Genomic DNA, 20,636 nt, shown 5'->3' on the forward strand with positions numbered 1-20,636 from the left:
CCTTCTTTATGGATGATTGTGAGACTAAGGGGTACTTACAAAGGTGGAAGTACGTTAAGAACTAACATAAAGCTGGATTAAAATAAACTGATACAGATTCATCCAAAACCCTCGTCAAGGGGCACCTGGGTGGCTCAGTCTTTAAGCATCTGCCTTCGGCTTGGGTCGTGATCACAGGGTCCTGGGATCGAGCCCCGCATCGGGCTCCCTGCTCCGCGGGAAGCCTGCTTCTCCCTCTCCCACTCCCCCTGCTTGTGTTCCCTCTCTCGCTGTGTCTCACTCTGTCAAATAAATAAAATCTTTAAAAAATAAATAAATAAATAAATACTAAGAACAAATAATGCATTAAAAAAAAAAAAACAACAACAAACCCTCGTCAAAGGGTCATTCCAGAGATTACTGGTGAGCCCTAACTTTTATTCTCTTGTTCAGTTTGTAGTCATCACCCTAAAAAAAAAAATCAGATTAAACTAATCAATGTTCAATTAGTAGTGAAGCTCAAGGGGTACCTGGGTGGCTCAGTCGGTGAAGCTTCTGCCTTCAACTCAGGTCATGATCCCAGGGTCCTGGGATCGAGGCTCGCATCAGGCTCTCTGCTCAGCCTGCTTCTGCCTCTCCCTCTACTGCTCCCCCTACTTGTTGTGCTCGTTCACTCTCTCTCTCTCTCTCAAATAAATAAATAAAATCTTAAAAACAAAAAAAAAAGTGAAGCTCAAGCCATTTAAGGAAAACCATGTAAAAGACAGTCCCTCCCTCATTCCCCACCTTCTATATGCTACTACAGTTTTGCCTAATGAGAAGAAAGAACTAGATGTTAGAATGGCCAGTCTGCTTACCACGTCTCCCTTTCTCTTCCAAGGCAATGGCCCCCAAGCTACCACTGCAGCGTTACCCGTGAGTGTCTCTACCTCCATGTCGGTAGAGACCTGCAAAAGCTGTCAGGTGCCAAGCTCAAACCCCCGCCCCCTGAGCCTCCTGTGGGGAGGCCTCTGCTGCAGCTCATGGGATGGTTTACACAAGGTCCTAGACTCGAGTAAGAAACGTAAGGGGTGGGGGTGGGGAGGCGCCTGGCTGGCTCAGCCAGTGAAGCCTGCTACGCTCTTGATCTCAGGGTCATGAGTTCGAGCCCCACGTTGGGTGATTACTTAAATAAAACTTAAAAACAACAACAACAACGTGGGGGGTTAAGTGGAGAATGTGTCAGTGGAGAGACCAATTGTTCTGCATTGCATATCCCTGAAGAGGCAGAGCCGTCCAGCTTTTACCTATCAAAACAATGTGGCCCCAAGCTTTTTTTTTTTTTTTTTTTAAAGCCTGCAGCAGGGTGACCTTGATGTTCAGCTGCTTGTGTTAGAGCACCGTCTATTTTTTGAGCGCTCCAAAACAATAAAAACAAAGGAATGATAATGACCTACAATCATGTTTAAAATGTTTTAAAAAGAAGGAATTCCCAAAGCCTGCGTCCCCTTAATTAAATCTCAACTCAGAACACAGAACACCATTTCTTTTCAGAACCCACTGAGCTCGACTGAACTAGTCATCTATTATTGACGTAGTACTTCAGGAAGATGGGCTAATTTAATTTCCTGCCACCAGGGCTTAAAAACTTGCTCTGGGTCCTCCTCAAAGGAGAGGGTTTTCTTGGAAGGATGCCCTGACACTCTTTCTTTATTACCTTCCTTACTCTCCTTCTAGCCGGTCTAATTACAGTGATAAATCTTTAAAGGAACTCACAGCATTGCCAGGAAAGAAGCAACCACAGGTCAGCAGCTCGTCACCTTCATCCTGAATACCTTTTCTGTTAGAACTTGTCATTCTAACATTAACAACCACAGTTTGAACGGCCACTACACATGAAAAACTGAGTTTCTCCCCCAACTTCACTTCTTTTGTCCACTGAGGAAGTCAGTTACACATTTCTCATGGCAATGACACTCCTCCAGATCCTTCTCCAGCTCTTCTATCTGGATTAATGCACCCTCACCTTTGCTAGCTGTCACGGAGTCTTACCTCAAATTCTAGAACTAGGTGTGGATTGGATTCTCACTATGGGCTTCCTATAAAGATTCTAGGACAGAGGTCACAAACTGGTGACATTCTACCTGAAGCATTTTATTTGGACCATGTAATTTGTTAAAAAAAAAAAAAAAAGCCTCAGCAATTTCACTTCTATGTATGTGTATGTCCTAGCGAAAAACCTTTGCACATGTACACAAGGAGACATGGACAGGGATGCTTCCTGCAGCATGTTAAAACAGAAAAATGGGAAACAACCTGAACATCTATTTTCAGGGGAACTGAAAATATAACATATGGTGTAATCATATAGACACCATACTATTCAGTAGGTAAAAGGAATCCATTAGAGCAGGGGTCAGCCAACTATAGCCCATGGGCCAAATCTAGCCCACAACCTGTTTTTTTGTAAATAAAATTTTATTGGAACACAGCCATACCCCCTTGTTTACGTATTATGTACGGCTGCATTAGCTATAAAATAGCAGGGTTGAGTAGCTGTAACAGAGACAGGCTGGCTCACAAAACCTAAAATATTTACTGCCTGATCTTTTACAGAAAAAGTCTGCCAACCCCAAATTAGACTTATATATATTTACATGGATAAATAAACAAGTTGAGTGAAAGAGCAAGTGCAGAGTGATAATTATGATTAAAAATTTATAAGACAATATGGTGCTCATGGAGTTGCATTTATTTATATGTAAGTCGTAAAAAATGGGATAGAAAGATATACAACAACTTATGACAGCAGCTGCCCAAATTGGGCAGGGTGAGAGGCAGAGAATGGGATTAAAACTGGGAAGGATATTTCAATTTCATCTGTAATACTTTTATCATTTATCTTAAAAAAAAAACAGGGCACTGGGCTGGCTCAGTTGGTGGAGTGAGCAACTCTTGATCTCAGGGGTTGTGAGTTAGAGCCCCACATTGGGAGTTAAGTACACTTAAATAAAACAAAACAAAACAAAAAAAATGGGAAATGAGGCTTGAAGAAAATAAGAGACTATGTTAACAGCTGTAAATCCTGATTGTTTCTCATATTATTCTCTGAATGTTTAAAATCTTCTCAAAAAAAAAAAAAAAACCCCACCAATTTCACATTTAAAAAAAAAAAAAACAGGCCTTCTGCTTCTCTTGAAGAACGGGAGTATCTGACAGCCCCTGGCCCGCGCCCTAACTGGCAGCAATGGGAGCTGGGAAAGCTGCCTCTTTGGAGGACCTGCCCTCTCCAATCCTCCCCAACCCCGCTCCCTACTGTCTCACTCTCAGCATGCTTTGCCCATTTGTACTTCCTGCCTGGCTCCTATAGGCATCTCTGTCTATAATCAAGTTCATGTACACATGATCTGATTAGAAAGGCCTGCCATGCTAGCCCATCTTTTTAAATGACATTTACCAAGGTTCTGTAATGACATGGAAAATGTTTATCATAAATGAAAAAGCAGTTTACAAAACTGAATGCATGCAATCACAATTATATAAGACACATCAAAACATCAACAGTGGTCCACTTTGGGTGATGGGACTAGAGGTGATTTCCCCTGCTTCCTCAACATTCCTATATTTTCCAAATATTCTTTAATGAGTATGTGGTATCTTCAAATGGGAAAAAAATAAAGGTCTGGCAATTTACCAGAAACAGGCCTGCAAGGAGGAGCAATCTGCAGATACACAGAGTGCACACTAATGCATCTTTAATCAATGCATTCCAACGCAGTGTCCTCTAAGATCAGACCAGGCAACCACCTGCCAACTGCCCGGCCTGGAGTTCAGGGACTCAGAGTATCTGGAAGACAGCTGAAGCCACAGATCACATGGGCTATCCGAAAAAACATTCAACTCTCAGGCAAGAAGATAAAGCAACTCCCTATTAAGTAGCCCAAAACAACTCCCGTGCAAGTTTCTCTCGGGGAAGCGGCTGCTTCTACTCCGTATCCACCTCAACACCATCAACACCACTCTCTCACAACCACTGCTAAGTGTTTTGAAGTACCAGGGCTCCTTGTCTGCAATCCCTGAACCACTCCAAGAGAGCAAGTCCAATTCTGGGCCTCTGGTTCCCATAATGGCCAGTGATCACAATGGGAGTTACACAATTTTCAAAGCAGGATTATTCAGCTCTTGTTGAAAAATAACATCACTGCCCTGAAGAACTTTTATTTATTTATTTTTTTAAGATTTTATTTATTTATTTGACAGAGAGAGACACAGTGAGAGAGGGAACACAAGCAGGGGAAAGGGAGAAGGCAGGCTTCCCGTGGAGCAGGGAGCCCAATATGGGGCTCGATCCCAGGACCCTGGGACCATGACCTGTGCAGAAGGCAGACGCTTAACGACTGAGCCACCCAGGCACCCCCTTGCAGAACTTTTAAAAGGACACTGGATTTGTGTTGAGGGAACAGTTCTATATCTGCTTATATATGCATAAAATATATTTGAAGGGATATTCATGAGTCAGAAAACAACACTGGTTGCCTATAGGGAAAGAGCCGTATGATGAGAGCCAGGAGTAGGAGGGAGACTTTGCATGTCTGCCCTTTAGATCTCTTGAGTTTTAAATCGTGGAAGTATATTGTGTGGTCAGAAAAATAAAATTAGGGGAAAAGGAGATGGAAAATTTTTGTGAAATTAATTAGTAAACTAATATCCAGGTGTTAAAACTCATTCTTTTCTTCTTTTCATCTGTCTAGTTTCATTGGCCACCATGAATATAAGGTAATAAAAATGTTTTGGGATGCCTGGCTGGCTCAGTCAGTGAAGCGTGCGACTCTTGGTCTCAGAGTGGTGAGTCTGAGCCCCATGCTGGGTGTAGAGATTACTTATAAAAATAAATAAATAACTATTTTTTTTTAAAAAAAGGAAAAAAAATGTTTTAATTGATGAACAAAGGGTCCTAGAAGTAAAAGTACTTATCTCAACTTTCTGGTGAAGTGTCACAAAAGAGCTTCCATGAGGTCTGCAGTAATGGCATCTTTAACATTCTAATGTCATTGTAGCTTGTCATGTAGCTTCAGCCCTAAAGGCATTTAGCGCAAAGATGTCAAAATACCAGACTAATAAACTAAATATAGTCTGTTGTTATTACAGGCAATGTTTATAGCCAGATAGTTGTACGAACTATCTAAAAACTTTTAAACTGTTCCTTACAGTACATATGAGAGCCACAGCTTCTCAAACTGGCATCGAGTAATCAAGAGTGGAGTAATCAATATCTTGAATCAATCAATCATTTCATTGAAATGTAGTACTCAAAATGTTATAATGCCTTGAAACAGCAACTCCATTTCTTGGAATTATTTTAAGGATATCATTTAAGGACATCAGTAACTGAATATATGTGCAAGATGTACATGTTTATAATTATTACAGTACCATCTCTGACCACCTAAATACTCATCAATAAAGGATTGGTTATGATACATCTCTATAATAGGAAATTATGCAGTCATTAAAATGGCAATACCCCTCCAGGTATTTACTTATAGGAAGATGTTCATGACATTTTGCTGATGCAGGCTACCAAACAGAAGAGTTATTACGATGTAATTTATGTTTACATGTGTATGAGCACATGTGCAGAGAAAGATGTGAGGGAAACAGTGTAAAGTCATGGTTAAAAGCATGAGCTTTAGTGTTCAACAGGACAGGGTTTGAATTTCTATACTGCCACTTAGCTACAAAACTTTGAGAAAGTTACATAAGTCATAGTTTCTTACATAAATGCAGTTAATAACACCTACCTTAAACAACTGTTCTATGGATTATATAAACTAATAAATGTTCAATGCTTAGCTTAGTGCAAGATGTGTAATGAACACTCAGGGAATGCAAGCAACACTGATCTCGGGAGTGAGCTTGCAAGTGATTTTTTTTTTTTTTTTTTCTTCCTTTGGCCTTTCAATAGGTGCATATATTTTGTTTCTTATAATCAAGTGGGAGAATGGCAACAAAGCTATTTCTTCTTTGGGGGAAAAATGTCTAGCACCTTGATTTCAGGTTAAGTGTCTTAGGAAGACAGGCTACTTATCTGAAAAGAAACCTACAAAGGTCACATACAAGAAACGTGAACAAATAAATGCCTGCCCTGAATTCAAATCGGCGCCAGGCGTGCCCTATCATTTGATAACCCAAACAGGCAAACAAAGAAAGCATTTATCTAGGGGGAAAAAGAGGGAAAGAAATCCTTTTTTTTTTTTTTTTGGATCCAATTGTGAAGCATTCATAAAATATTCATAAAAATATATTCAAATCTAGAGGATACTTCTCATTAGAATCAGTGTGGATCTGGGGTTTTGTTGTATTCGATAGTCACAACTCATAGTTTATCAAGAGTTTAAATGTAGGGACACCTGGGTGGTTCAGTTGGTTAAGCATGTGCCTTTGGCTCAGGTCATGATCTCAGGGTCCTGGGATGGAGCCCCTCATCGGGCTCCTTGCTCAGCAGGGAGCCTGCTTCTCCCTCTCCCACTCCCCTTGCTGGCGTTTCCTGTCTCGCTCTCTCTCTGTCAAATAAATAAATAAAATCTTAAAAAAAAAGAAATTTTTTTAAAAAAGAATTTAATGTATATTCCTCTTCTAATCCTCAAAATCACCTTAGGAGGCATAGGTATTAGCCTTATTTTAAAAATAAGAATGGGAGGTTCAGAGAAATTAATTTGCTCAAGGTCTCTCAGCAATTAAGTGGAACAGTCAGGATTCAAAACTAGGCCTATCTTATTTAAAGATCTACATATGAACTTATTCTGAACACACACACATATGTATGTGTACATGTGTGTATCAATATATGCATAGATTAAAACAATTCAAGTTATATAGGTAAGTATACAGTAAACAAGTAATCTTCCTCCTACCCCTTGGGGAGATAGTCAGTGCATATGCAAGCATTAATGTATCTTTATTGCTCTCCCACCTTTCTTTCTTTTTTAAACTCAAGCGTAAGTATACTATGTACATTCTCCATCTTACTTTATAGATCTTTGAGGCAATTTCTGTGCCGTCTCCCCTTTTAAACAGCTGCCCAGATGTCATGGTGTGGTTGCTTTATAACGTATTTGATGGGGCACCTGACTGGCTGAGTCAGCAGAGCATGCAAGTCTTTGACCTCAGGGTCATGAGTTCTAACCCCACAGTGGGTATAGAGTTTACTTAAAAAAATAAAATAAAATAAACTTATAAAGTATTTGATTATTCAACTACTGAGGGATCTTCTCATGGTTTCTGGTCTTTTGCTACTGCAAACAATGCTGCAGTGAGTATCCTGAGCATAGACCTGTAACTACAGGTAGGAGTAAGAGCAGGATCCATTCCTAGAGGTGTAAAAGCTATACATGTTCCTTTTTTGACAGAGGGGGCCGTCTTACACCCCCCCCCCAGCTGTCTCACTAATTCCCCCACCACCAGCGCACCCTGTTGCCCACTCCAGCCCAACGTACAGAACTTACGCTCTCAACCACCATGAGGCTACAAAGCTGGAAGAGCTTTCCTGCCAGGAACTTCTCATTGCATGTACTAATCCAGGAAAGAAACAAAGTTGTTTCCCTGCTAAAAATGTTTACTCTGTTGATGTAAGACACTTAAATCAACCAAATATAACATTTGGCTCTTGACTGGGGCCCTTTTTGGATCTCGATTCATACAAATCAACTTATAAAATGTATGAGACAATCAAGAACATCTGAACACTGGATATTAGATGATGCTGAAGAATTATTACTTTTTTTTAGGTGTGAAAATGGTGTTCTTTAAAGGAAGTTCTTACTTTTAGGCATACACACAAAAGTGTTTTCAGATAAAGTTATGTGCCGTCTGGGATCACAATAAACCAGAGCGGGGCGGGGTGGATGGGAGGTTATTGGTAGAACAAAAGTGCCATGTGCTGATAACTGCTGGAGGTGGGTAATGGGTTTATGCTTCATTATACTATTTTTATTATGGTTGGAATTTTCCAAAATGAAAAAAAAATGCCTTCTGACCAATGGCTTTTCTTTTTTTCTACTTTTAAGAAATTTTTAATTGTGGGGGTGCCTAGGTGGCTCAGTCAGTTAAGTATCTGCCTTCAGCTCAGGTCATGATCCCAGGGTCCTGGGATCAAGCCCTGGGTCAAGGTCCCCGCTCAGTGGGAGGCCTGCTTCTCCCTCTCCCTCTGCCTGCCACTCCCCCTGCTTGTGTGTCAAATAAATAAATAAATCTTTAAAAAAAAAAAAACCACTTACATAAAATGTACCCTCTTAACCATTTTTAAGTGTACGCAGTTCAGCAGGTGTCAATTACATCCACATTGTTGTGTAACAGACCTCTAGAACTTTTTCATCTTGCCAAACTGAAACTCTACCTATCAAACAAAAACTCCCCATTTCCCCCCTTCCCCAGCCCCTGGAAACCACCACTCCACCTCCGTGTTGTAGCACGTGACAAGACTGCCTTGTTTTGTTTTGTTTTTTTACAAAGATTTTATTTATTTATTTGAGAGAGAGAGTATGAGAGGGAAGAGGGTCAGAGGGAGAAGCAGACTCCCCGCCGAGCAGGGAGCCCGACTTGGGACTCGATCCCGGGACTCCAGGATCATGACCCGAGCCGAAGGCAGCCGCTTAACCAACTAAGCCACCCAGGCGCCCAAGACTGCCTTGTTTTTTAAGGCTAAATAATATCCTATTGTGCATATAGGCCATATTTTTTTAATCTACTGATCTGTCCATGGACATTTGGACTACTTCCACCTCCTGGCTATTCTGAATAATGCTGTAGTGAACATGGGTGTGCTCAATGACTTTTTTTTTTTTTTAAGATTTGTTTATTTGAGAGAGAGAGAGAGAGAGTGTGGTGCACCAGCAGAGGGAGGGGCAAAGGAAGAGGCAGAGAGCAAATCTCAAGCACACCAGGACCCCCGAGATCACGATCTGAGCTGAAATCAAGAGTCGGATGCTTAACGGATGGAGCCACTCAGGTGCCCCTCAATGACTTTTCATTGTAATCAGACTGTCTTTCAGCTGGGTAAAGAGCCACAGCAAAAATCTACATTTAAAAGAGGGAAGTGGCCTGGAATAAGGAGAGAGAGATTGAGGCACACCTGAGACTGAAACCCAGCCCTACCATCCCAGCTCCGGGGCTCTGCACAGGTTCCTTCACTGCTCGCAGCCTATCTGCTGTCTGTAAAATGGGAAGACCGCCAATACCCTGCTGGCTGCTTGGGGCTGTGTAAGGATCAGAGACAAGCATTACAGTGCCTGGCCCGAAGGAGGTGCTTCTGCCCTGACCCAATTTAGAGGACAAAAGTCCTGAGATGGCAATAGGGAAGTAACATGGCACACCAAGTTAATAAGTGGCAAAATACACAGAAACCGGGTCTACCTGACTCCAAAGTTCATGGCCTTTTTTCTACGCCAGCCAGAGATAGCAGTCATCGGGTTGTCTCTTCACATTTTTTTACCATTTCCAGGCATCACCTGTACTATTATTTACTCAAGGTTTTTCCTTAAGTCTACTTTCTTTTAACCCCAATTTTTTTCCTAAAATTTTATTTATTCATTTGAGACACAGAGATACACACAGAGAGAGAGAGAACATGAGCAGGGGGAGAGGCAAAGGGAGAGGGAGAAGGGGCTCTGGACTAAGCAGAGAGCCTGACGCAGGGCTCGATCCCAGGACCCTGGGATCATGACCTGAGCCAAAGGCAGACGCTTAACCATCTGAGCCACCCAGGCGCCCCTAACCCAAATTTATTTTTTAAAAGAAACTTTATATCACTGACATGAATAGAAAACCAGTATCACTTGCTGTAAGTAGAAGGTAACTATGAAAATAAATATAAGGACACACAACAATGTTACTCAATTCTAGCTAGATTCTGCAGCTTCCCTAAGAGCTGAGGTCTGATCTCTCTTGGTGAGAAAGCCAGCTTAGCAAGTGTTAAGAAACAGACAGGAACCAAACAAATATTCTTCTAGACATACTTAGAAGAAACAAATGAGCTTAAAAGGGAATAATGCTCGGCGCACCTGGGTGGGTGCAGTCGGTTAAGCGTGTGTCCGTCCCTCCGTCCCTCCGACTCTAGGGTTTCGCCTCAGGTCCTGAGATTGAGCCCTGCTTGGGCTCCGTGCTCCATGCCGAGCGTGGAGTCGGCTTAGAGTTTCTCTCTCCCTTTCCCTCTGCCCCTCCCTCCCCTCAAATAAATAAATAAATCTTTAAAAAAAAAGGGGGGGGAATAACGCTCACAATGCCATTCAATGTAATTTAGGATGTTGTATTTGAGTGCCACCGAAAATCTTCTCCTGTTCCACCTAGTTTAACTCTGCAGAATCTAACTCCATCTAGATCCCCCAAATCAAAATCCCATTTTATCAAAATTTCTGGTGATTCGTGTGTACATTAATGTTGGAGAGGCTCTGCCTACATATGCTACCTCTATAGTAAACAGTTCCCAAAGTCGATGAAGCAGAATTTCCTATAAATTACAGGATTTATTTCAGTAATATGATGAGGGAAATATTTTTTAAAAAACCCTCTCCAAAAGTCCACCAGTACTGTCATGGTTCATTGTCCAGTTCCACAATGGTATGTGTGCTCTCATAGCTCACACAGTGCACAAACCTGACAGTGTATGTAGAGCATTTCTGGTTAATGCCACCAACCAACAGCCTGTTCAGGGGATGGAGGGTTGAAATAGGCCCATGTTCTGGGTCTTAAACATTGGGAATTCTGTATCAAAAAGAAAAGTGGATTAAGGAGAAGCAACAAAGAAGACTGAGAAAAATTATTCAAAAATCCTTATGGTATGTGAATTATATCTCAATAAAGCTGGAGTTTTAAAAAATTATTTTAGACGCTCCTAATAAAATTTTAAGAAGGAAACGTACACTTCTCCTTTAGAACTTTTTCAAGTTCTAACTTTCCCCAAAGGATTTATTTAGAATTGTTCTCTTATGAGGCTGAGAGAGAAGCAGAGATGTTCATTAGAGCACTATATGTGATTATAAAAAGCTGGAAACAAACGCCTAATGCTAGGGAGAGTTTACCATAAACATGGAAACAGGGTTACGAAGTTAAATGAACATATCCAAATGGAAAATGAAAAGTCTGCTTTGAGTACATTTATCTAAAAATATACCTGCAAGTAGACAAGTGTGTTGAAATTGAGATAGGATACCATTTTCACATTTGCCACCAAATTGTAATAATGTCTGCTTTTGCAACTTTATTTAGACACTGCCTTGTTAAAAACATTATCGAAGGAGGCTGCCTTTATAATTAAAAATTTTTAACAATTAAATCATCTTGTTTAAAGAAATTGTCAGAAATGCAGACAAAGGTTTATGCAAAGACAATCAAGATGTTCTCTGTAGCATTATTTATAATATTTAATATTGAAACTAGCTTAAATGACAACAGTAGGGGAAATAGGTAACTGTACATCCAAGAGAAAAAAATATATTTAGGATATATTTGCCTTTGGATAGTAAAATGTTACAGTGATTAGTTCTGGGTGGTAGGATTTAAAGGGAATCTTTTAAAGCACTTTTTTTTAAAGATTTTATTTATTTATTTATTTGAGAGAGAGAAACAGCATGAGAGGGGAGAGGGTCAGAGGGAGAAGCAGGCTCCCTGCTGAGCCGGGAGCCCGATGTGGGACTCGATCCCAGGACTCCGGGATCATGACCTGAGCCGAAGGCAGTCGCTTAACCAACTGAGCCACCCAGGCACCCTAAAAGCATTTTTTTAAAGATTTTATTTTTAAGTGATCTCCATACCCAACATGGGGCTCAAACTCACAACCCCGAGATCAAGAGTTGCACGCTCCACTGACTGAGCCAGCCAGGCACCCCAAAGTGAATCTTAATCTTTTTTTTTTTTTTAAGATTTTATTTATTTATTTGACACAGAGAGAGAGACAGTGAGAGAGGGAATACAAGCAGGGGGAGTTGGAGAGGGAGAAGCAGGCTTCCCGCGGAGCAGAGAGCCTAATGCAGTGGTCTATCCCAGGACCCTGGGATCATGACCTGAGCCGAAGGCGATGCTTAACGACTGAGCCGCCCAGGTGCCCCTCTTATTTAATCTTTTCAGGACTTTCCTCATTTTTCCTCAACAGAAATTCATTATTTTTATAATGAGGAAAAAAATTCTATTAAAAAATGCTGGGAAATACACAAATAATTAATTTAAAATGCTGGCAATTGAAGAAATAAGGAAAGAAAAACACGATATATTTCTTAGGCTAGAATCTGACTCGTTACTGCAGATCTTGCAAAACCAGTAACTATTTCCACCAAGAACTATCTTCTTGCGGTTATCTTAAGTAACCCGAACTGATATTTCATCTCACCTGAATGGAATCTTTTGTGATTTACTAGCTAGATTTTTTTTGCTTAGGTTAGTGAAATGTGTTATAAAGTAATGATTACTGCAATCCACTATACCAGGGAAACCGTGCTATGAGCTTTTAGTTTCTATTTACTTTATTCCCACACAAAAGCCCCAAAGCAAGCAGTTCCTGGAACCACTGCTGAAGGTGATATGAAGGACCCCAGAGTAGGTAAGAGCATGTCATGTCTCAACTCCCAACAATCTCCTACAGTTTCTAGTTCCCTTGGACCCGCTTCCATTTATACACCGTGCTCAAATATGACAAAATGCAAGTGCTGCAAATATCCTGCCAAAAACTTTAAAAATAAAACCACACCCACCACAATTATCACTGGGTGCTCTCTAATGCAAACCCTGATTTAAATAAATCAGCATACTAAAGATAGATCTGCCTGTGTGTGAAGAGCTCAACGCCTGCTGTGTGACAAAGTGAGGAGACACAATGTGTCACCATGACTAATTGAGCCTTAAACATGAACATGCCGAGCTGCAGTGCAGATGTGACGCTGATAAGATGAGCTGATTGCAATCAATGATCTCTGGCTGCCAAGAAATATGCTCGAAAAGCCCCACCCTAGAAGGTCTGGGTGAAAGCCCAGCATGAAGTCACCAAGGAAGAAGAAAATACCACTTGACTCCCCACTCAGTCTTCCAGGCAGGGCTGGAAGAGCCTAGGAAGGCTGTCCAGGTCCTTATTTTGTGTATACAGAAACTGAGGGCCAGAGAGGTTGAGTTACTTACCCCAGATCATACAGCAAGTGGCAGAATTGCTGCTAAAATTCTTGCCCCAACCGCCCAGATCCTACCTCTTTTCACACCAGAATTTCCTGTGATGGCACACCCTGACCAAGAAATCTTTTTAAGACTCTGGGGAGATCAGGAAATGTTGAAAGGAAAATAATGAGCCCACGGGGCAGAGAGGGAAAACTGAGGCACCACAAAACTGAATCCTTCGCAGGCAGTCAGTGGGGGGTAGGGACCTGGGCTGCCCTCTTCTCAGCCGTACAGATGTTATCACCACCATCAAGAAACAGTGTAGGGCCAAATGACTCAGTACAAGCTCACAGTTCCCACCCAAGTCAGCTGTTTTGGCCTTGAGTGTTGGGCTGCTAAGAAGTGTGAGAGGTGGCTTATCTTATAACTTGGATATCTGTTTACTGACTATCGGTCAAGTGATTGACATCCAAGTTCAGTTAAAATAGCTCAAGGGTTTTGCCCCTGATTTCCTCAAACATTCTTTGAAGTCACTTTTTCATCAGCATTTGACATTGGTTACCCAGGAACAGAAGAGAAGGGCTCTCGACAAGACAGCAAGGGATATACTGCCCGCCTGAAAGATGAATGAGCTCAGTGGTAGAAGGAGCAATGGCCTCAGACTCAGCAGATCTGGGGAAGTCATTTTACTTTTGTGTGCCTCTACTTTCCTCTTCTGGAAAGTGGGATTCCTAACAGTACCCATGTTCGGGGTTGCCTTGAGGACTAAATGAGACAACCTGTCTCAAGTACTTAATGACAGTGCTTGGCTCAAAAAACGGTAGCTATTCCTATTACTTTTATTATCATTATCATGGGCAAGGCCTAGTTTTGCCACTTACTACCAAATGAGTGCACCTGAAGCTTTAGCTTGCACAGGACACACCGGGGGGTCTTGGTAAAATGCAGCCTGGTGTATTAGATCTAGGCCCAGATTTTGAACAAGCTTCCAGGGGACATGGGTATTCTGTCACGCAAAACACACTCTGAGCAGCAAGGATCTACCTAACCCAGCACCTAGCAGGTGCCTCACACTATGGACTAAAACAAATGACCTCTTAGCATCTCAATGTCTGTAAACTGAGGACAGTACATCTTCCACGTGATCTCCACTGACAGGAATTAGTAAATAAAAATTCATAGGAAAGCGCATTCTAAACTGCTCTATAAGTGGAGGTGGTGGGATTATCAGTCTTACTATTCCTAGCATGGAACTTACAACATTGTAAACTAAATTTACAAGAGCAATTATTAGCATATATGAAAAAAAGGCTTGAATTCTCCTGCTCAGAAGAGATACTCCATGTAAGGATCCTCTAGGAATTCTGGCAGAACACAACAGCTTTTCAAGGGATCCCCATATCAAAAGCCCTGAAACTTTAGAAATGTCATTTGATGGCCAAGGAAAGAACCACTTTGGTAGGAAAACTGTGGCCATGTGAGGCACCGACAGTGAGCTTCACAGTAATGATTCTGTTCTCTCTCCCAGAGCTGGCCAGCCTCCTTCCAGCCTTCATTTGCCAAGATCTCAAGTCAGGACATCAATGCCAACAGCATGAGACAGATGGGCACTGCCCTGGCAAAGTCCACGCCTGCCACTCCACAAACTGCCCAAAAGCCAGAGTGTAAGAAAAGCAGGGCTTGTGGATGTCCAAGGTGGGGACTTCAGTGAGACCCATCTGGCTGTCCTCCTGCGGCATAAGCTGGGATCTCTTCCCCAAGGACTAGAAGGTATGATGTTTGTGTCTTCTGACCCTCCAGCAAGTTCAGAGTAAGCCATTGCTAATTCTTCCTCACAGGGCACCTTACCAAAAAGTTCTTTCATCATTTTAGAGGCAGATGGCACCACCAACATCTACCTAACTGCTCAGGCCAAAAACCCAGGAGTCATCCTTGATTCCTTCGGCTCTTCTCCCAACCACCATCCTGTGGTTCTGCCTCCAAAACACATCCCCAATTCACCCTCCTGTACTCATCTCCACTGCTACCCCTCTAGCAGGCCACCATCACCTCTCTACTCGCCTCCTAACTATCCTTCTGGCTGCCATGCTTATCCCCCTTAAAATTCATTAGTCACACAGAGGCCAAAGTGATTTAAAAAATAAAAAACAGGTTAAGCGTCTGCCTTCCACTCAGATCAGATCCCAGGGTCCTGGGCTAGAGTTGCTTTAGGCTCCCTGCTCAGCAGGGAGTCTGCTTCTCCCTTTCCTGCTGCCCCTCCCCTCAGCTCATGCTCTCTCTCTCTCTCTCTCATACTCTCTCAAATAAATAAAAATCTTAAAAAAAAAAACAACCAAAAAAATAAACTATTGTCACTCCCCTACTTAAAGCCTTCAGTGGCTTCCCAAGCTTTTAAAATCAAATCACAATCAGTTACTCTAGCCTACAAGCCCTGTATGACCCGAGGTCTCACCCCTCCCCATCAGCCCACCTCTCCATTCTCCCTCTCCTTTCACCTCCAACTCACCTGCTCCAGCCACTCTGAGCCTCCTTTCAGTTCCCAGAACTTACCAAGTTTGTTCCCTCAGAGCCTTCACCCTTGCTGTTCCTTCGGCCACATTTCCAAATGGCTGGCCCCTTCGGGCAGCAAATCTCAGCAAAAATGTCATCACCTTAGGGGCGCCTGGGTGGTTCAGTGAGTTAAGTGTCTGACTCTTGATTTTGGCTCAGGTCATGATCTCAGGATCCTGGGATCAAGCCCCACGTCAGGCTCCATGCTCCGTGGGGAGTCGGCTTGGAAATTCTCTCTCCCTCTGCCCCTCCCCCTCTTCTGCGAACTCTCTAAATTCAATAAATACAAATCTTAAAAAAAAAAAAAGTCACCCCCTTAGAGAGGCCTTCTCTGACCATCCAAAGTAGCAGCACCCCAATCCCCATAAGAAGTTACTCTGACATTACTGTTTCAGTGTTTTCACAGTCCTTATTTCTATCCAAATTACCTGTTCATTTATTGGTTTATTTCTCTGTTACTGCCACTGGAATGTAAACTGCATGAAAGCAAGGACCTCATCTACCTCTGAACCATCATATCTCCAGGCTAGAACAGGGCCTGACACATATGAGATGCTCAGCAAATGTGGCATGAATAAAACTGAGGTAGTATAGAGCAAGAGCACTGAACTTGAAGCTGGAAGACCCAATGCCCAGGTGAAATGGACGACTTACTAGCAGCATGGCTTCTCTTACCTCACGTCCCTTGACTGAAAAATGGGGATTTTAAATCTGCACCTTATTCTTCCTCGTAGGGCTACTAATAATACCAAATGAGTGAAGGCACACTTAAACACTTTTGTGAATCACTAGGCACTGTACAGAGAGCATGTATTATTAACCAGCGCAAGAGAAGGCTCTTTCTCAGGCACCCACACATCAGTTGTCAAAATGAAACTTCTAACTCAAGCACCCAACAGAAGCCTAGGGACACAAAAGAAGAGATGTGAACCAGCAGCTTTATCCTGCAGTAGGGGTAAACACAAGATAGGAATTCATTTAAAGAGTCAAATCATGGGGCGCCTGGGTGGCTCAGTCGTTAAGCGTCTGCCTTCAGCTCAGGTCATGATCCCAGGGTCCTGGAATCGAGCCCTGCACCAGGCTCCCTGCTCCGCGGGAAGCCTGCTTCTCCCTCTCCCACTCCCCCTGCTTGTGTTCCCTCTCTCGCTGTGTCTCTCTGTCAGATAAATACAAAAAAATCTTAAAAAAAAAAAAAAGTCAAATCATTTCCAAAACCGGTAATATGCAAATTAAGTTTGGAGGCTCTTGAAGTATACGGCGTGGGGACTGATTTCCACATCTTCTGTTGTGCTTGGCACAGAGGAATTTAGTACACATTTATTGAATTGGGAGTTGGGCTACCAAACCTGACTTCCTACCATCAGCTTTCATCTTTCTTTGCAACCCATTCTGGCATGGGGTTGCAGGTTCCTGGAGGCCACCCTGTAATAATACTAACATTTATGTTATACTGTGACAGCTACTGTTTTAAGCTTGTAGTGAGCTTCTGAGGTTGACAAATCTGGTCCTATGAGCACATACTTTAATTTAGTCACTCACCAACTGTAAATAGAATATAAAATATAGTATAGGTGCTATGTTAAGCCCTAATAATAATGGCTGACATTTATCAAACATGCCAGGCATTTTACATGTATTAGGCTCAAATGAATCCTCACCACAGCCATACATGGTAGATACTATTATTATCCCCATTTTACAGATGAGGAAGCCATAGCACAGAGATGAAGTCAATTGCCCAGTGGCATTTGGAGGTGGCAGAGGCAAGCTTTGAACCCAGACAGCCGGGCTCCATAGCTTGCAATCAGAATTGCACAACAGCACTGAAAGGGCCTTCAGATGTCACTTAGCCCTCTTCTTTCATTTTAAAGAGGTAGGGACTGAGGGACAGAGAAGCCCCCTTTTAAACATGCCAGCTCTTTTTTGAAGTCCACACTTTGGATGGTATCTATTTAAATGAAGCTTTATATAAGATCTTATAGATCTTATAAAGATCCTGGGACACCTGAGTGGCTCAGTCGTTAAGCGTCTGCCTTCGGCTCAGGTCATGATCCCAGGGTCCTGGGATCGAGCCCCACATCAGGCTCCCTGCTCAGTGGGAAGCCTGCTTCTCCCTCCACTGCTCCCCCTGCTTGTGTTCCCTCTCTCGCTGTGTCTCTCTCTGTCAGATAAATAAATAAATAAAATATTAAAAAAAAAAAAAAGATCTTATTTCCTTGCCACTGGAGAAAAAAGGCTCTAAGCTGTAGCAGTTAGAAGAAGCAAAAGAATACCCGGTGGCTTTGTAACAGCTATTGTTGAGAAAGCAAAGACATCAGGGTACAGGGGAGAAAATGCAGGATTTACCTGGCAATGTGTCCAGCTCCACCATTTTATAGAGATAAGATTCTTAGGCAAGTCATTCGCTTTTCTGAGCCTCAGTCTCCTCGTCTGTGAAATGGGGATAACATCACCACCTACCCGAAAAAGTCTACGTGAAGATTAAGTGAGATAATGTACCGAAAAGTGCTTCTTAATCACATACTTGCAAATAGCGATTAAGCTTTAAGCACTTTCCAAAAGACCTAAGACATACACTTTTGCTCTGGAAGGGTCAACAAAGCCCACGTATTTGAAAATGAGACCATAACCTCAGTCATCTACAAGAACTTGACCTCAGGGTTTCCACCACCGGGGCTACTTGTGCCGGTCCACATCACTTCCCCTGCTCCGAGCAGCATGGAGAAGGAAAACTGGGGGCGGTGGGATGTCAACAGCGAAAGGATACACATATGAGCTGGTGCTCTGCACACTTAAATCCCACCAGTCCTAAAGTCATCTCTTGGAAACCTCACCCAAACCACCCTATATGCCTCATAATAGCTTGTTGGACACTTACTATGTGCCAAGCTACCTGACATACCCTGTTTCATTGGCTTTCCGCAGTGGTTCATTAACTCATTTTACAGATAAGAAAAGGCGGCTCGGAGATTAACTTGCCCAAGACAAGGCCACACAAATGGAGATGCAGACTCTCCAACTCAGACACTCTCGACTTGAAACTGGATTCTTGGTCCCCATGTCAGGGTGCCCTAAGAATTCTCCCTCTCCCCATTTAGGACACTTAACATACACACCTCATCATCTTAACTACTCCGAGCAGCAAGTGTTAGGAGATCCCTGAACCGTCAACTGAAGCCTGACAGGGGAAGGGACTTGCCCAAGGTCACACAGTGAGCCGGGGGCAGCGGCGAGGTTCGGACCCCAGGCTCTCGCTTCCCTGCCTCTCTCCAGAGCTGGGTCCCTGACCACCGCCGCAGACCCCTCCGGATGGACCCCGACCCCTCGCGGCCGGGTCTGAGGGTCGGGCCGCACCTCCGCCCGAAGGACTAGGGGCGAGGCCGCCCGGACCGCTGGAGGATGCCCGGGAGGCAGGGCAGAGGATGCTCCCGCTCGCGAAGCCCCAGAGCCAGGCGGCGGCGCCCGCGCGGGCCTCCGGGCAGATCGCGGGCGGCGGACAGGATGGGCCTGCCCCGCGGGAGCCCCGGCCCCTCCCCGACTCACCTGCGGCGCGAGCCGACAGCTGGCGGTGGCGGCGGCGGCGGCGGCGGCGGCGGCGGGGGCGGCGGCAAGCCCGGGGCTCAGCCATTCCCCGCTGCCCCGGATGGGGAGAGACGGCGGCCGCTCACTTCCTTAGCAACCCGGCTCAGCGACCCACTTCCTTAGCAACCGGTGTCAATTTCAATAACTTTATTGGAACACGAGCGGCGAACAGGGAAGCCCGCGGAGCGGAGCCGAGCCTGGCCCGGCACGGTACTGGCGCTTAGTAGGTCCCCAACGCGCCTCAGTCCTTTCACCCACCCAAGAGGTGTGAGGTGAGCGCGTCGTTACCTGCCCCCATCTGCCAGACTCTCGTACCTCAGTTTCCCCATCTGTAAAATGGAACTCACTGCCTTGGTCCCGCCACGTGATTTCAGCCGCCGTTTGACCTTTCCTAAAGCGCTTTCACATTATCTGACTTAAGTCCCGAACTGCTCCTGAGACTGCTCCCATTTAGGGCCACTCAGTCACTTAAGCCAAAAAATTAGGAATTATTCCTGTCTCTTCCCCCTCCTTCACCCCCTCACCCACTCAGTCACTATATCTCTTAATCTACCTCTCAAATATTTCTCCCGTCTCTCCACCTTTCTCCATCTTCATTGCCATCATACCAGGCCAGACCGGTCTCCCCTCACCTCTAGATTGCCCGAAACATCTGCTTCTACTCATGTCCAGCCCTACCCCGCTAAGCCATTTTTCCCTAAGGCCGCCAGAATGATCGCTTCAAAAGGTAAAACAAAAACATGTTCCTAGCTTAACATCCTTTGATGGAATCCCCCTGCTCTTAGAATCAAATCCAAAACCCTTATGGCTTCCTACAAGATTGCTGTAAGTCTGTTCCAGCCACATTGGTCTGAGGCCAGGTTCTACCCGCCCCCATAAGAATCCATATACTGGGGGCCCCCAGGGTGACTCGACCTTAAGCTTCTCACTCTTGATCTCAGCTCGTCTTGATCTCAGGTTCATGAGTTCAAGCCCCGTGTTCAGCTCCATGCTGGGTGTGGAGCCTTCTTAAAAAAAAATAAATAAATAAAATCCATATGCCATTCCCCAGCAAACAGAAAGCTCCATAAGAGCAGAGTCTCGGTTTACCACTATAGCTGCCATGCCTAAAACCTTGCCTAGTCTATAGTAGTTGCTCAATAAATATGTGTTGAGTATTACATGAATGGATACCTGAGATGCTCTTCCTTACCCCACACCCTACTTTTGCCTATTCTAGCAGATATTGCTACTTGCTCCCCAGAACTTATTTCCTTGCTCCTGAACACACAACTAGACTACACTTCTCAGCCTGCCTTGCACTTAAGACCGATTTCTGACCAACTGAGTATGATGTGTACATTCTCAGGCCTGGCCCGTAAAAACTTCCCATACACTGGTTCACACTTTCTCTGCTTTCAAGTGAAGGACTC

The 20,636-nt window shown here is 43.7% G+C and overlaps 1 protein-coding gene across 6 annotated transcripts in view; it reads right to left on the reverse strand.

The window, feature by feature from the left end:
• Nucleotides 1–20,636, reverse strand: part of KIF3B (kinesin family member 3B) — a 60,115-nt gene that overhangs the window by 20,824 nt on the left and 18,655 nt on the right. The window contains exons 1-2 of one of the 6 annotated variants that reach the window (XM_025875874.2): nt 19,186–19,293; nt 17,989–18,098 (exon numbers count right to left, since the gene is read on the reverse strand). The exons of 2 other annotated variants lie outside the window; for them this stretch is intronic. The gene's annotated coding sequence lies outside the window, so the exon portion shown is untranslated. Of the gene's footprint in view, nt 1–1,734; nt 1,966–17,988; nt 18,099–19,185; nt 19,317–20,636 lie in introns of those variants that run through there. 3 more of the 6 variants (XM_073880574.1, XM_025875875.2, XM_073880577.1) reach the window with 3 other exon arrangements.

This window comes from Callorhinus ursinus, unplaced genomic scaffold (assembly GCF_003265705.2).
Source record: "Callorhinus ursinus isolate GAN/ISIS: 27379988/994484 unplaced genomic scaffold, GSC_fseal_2.0 scaffold38, whole genome shotgun sequence".
In the NCBI taxonomy this organism is placed as follows: domain Eukaryota; kingdom Metazoa; phylum Chordata; class Mammalia; order Carnivora; family Otariidae; genus Callorhinus; species Callorhinus ursinus.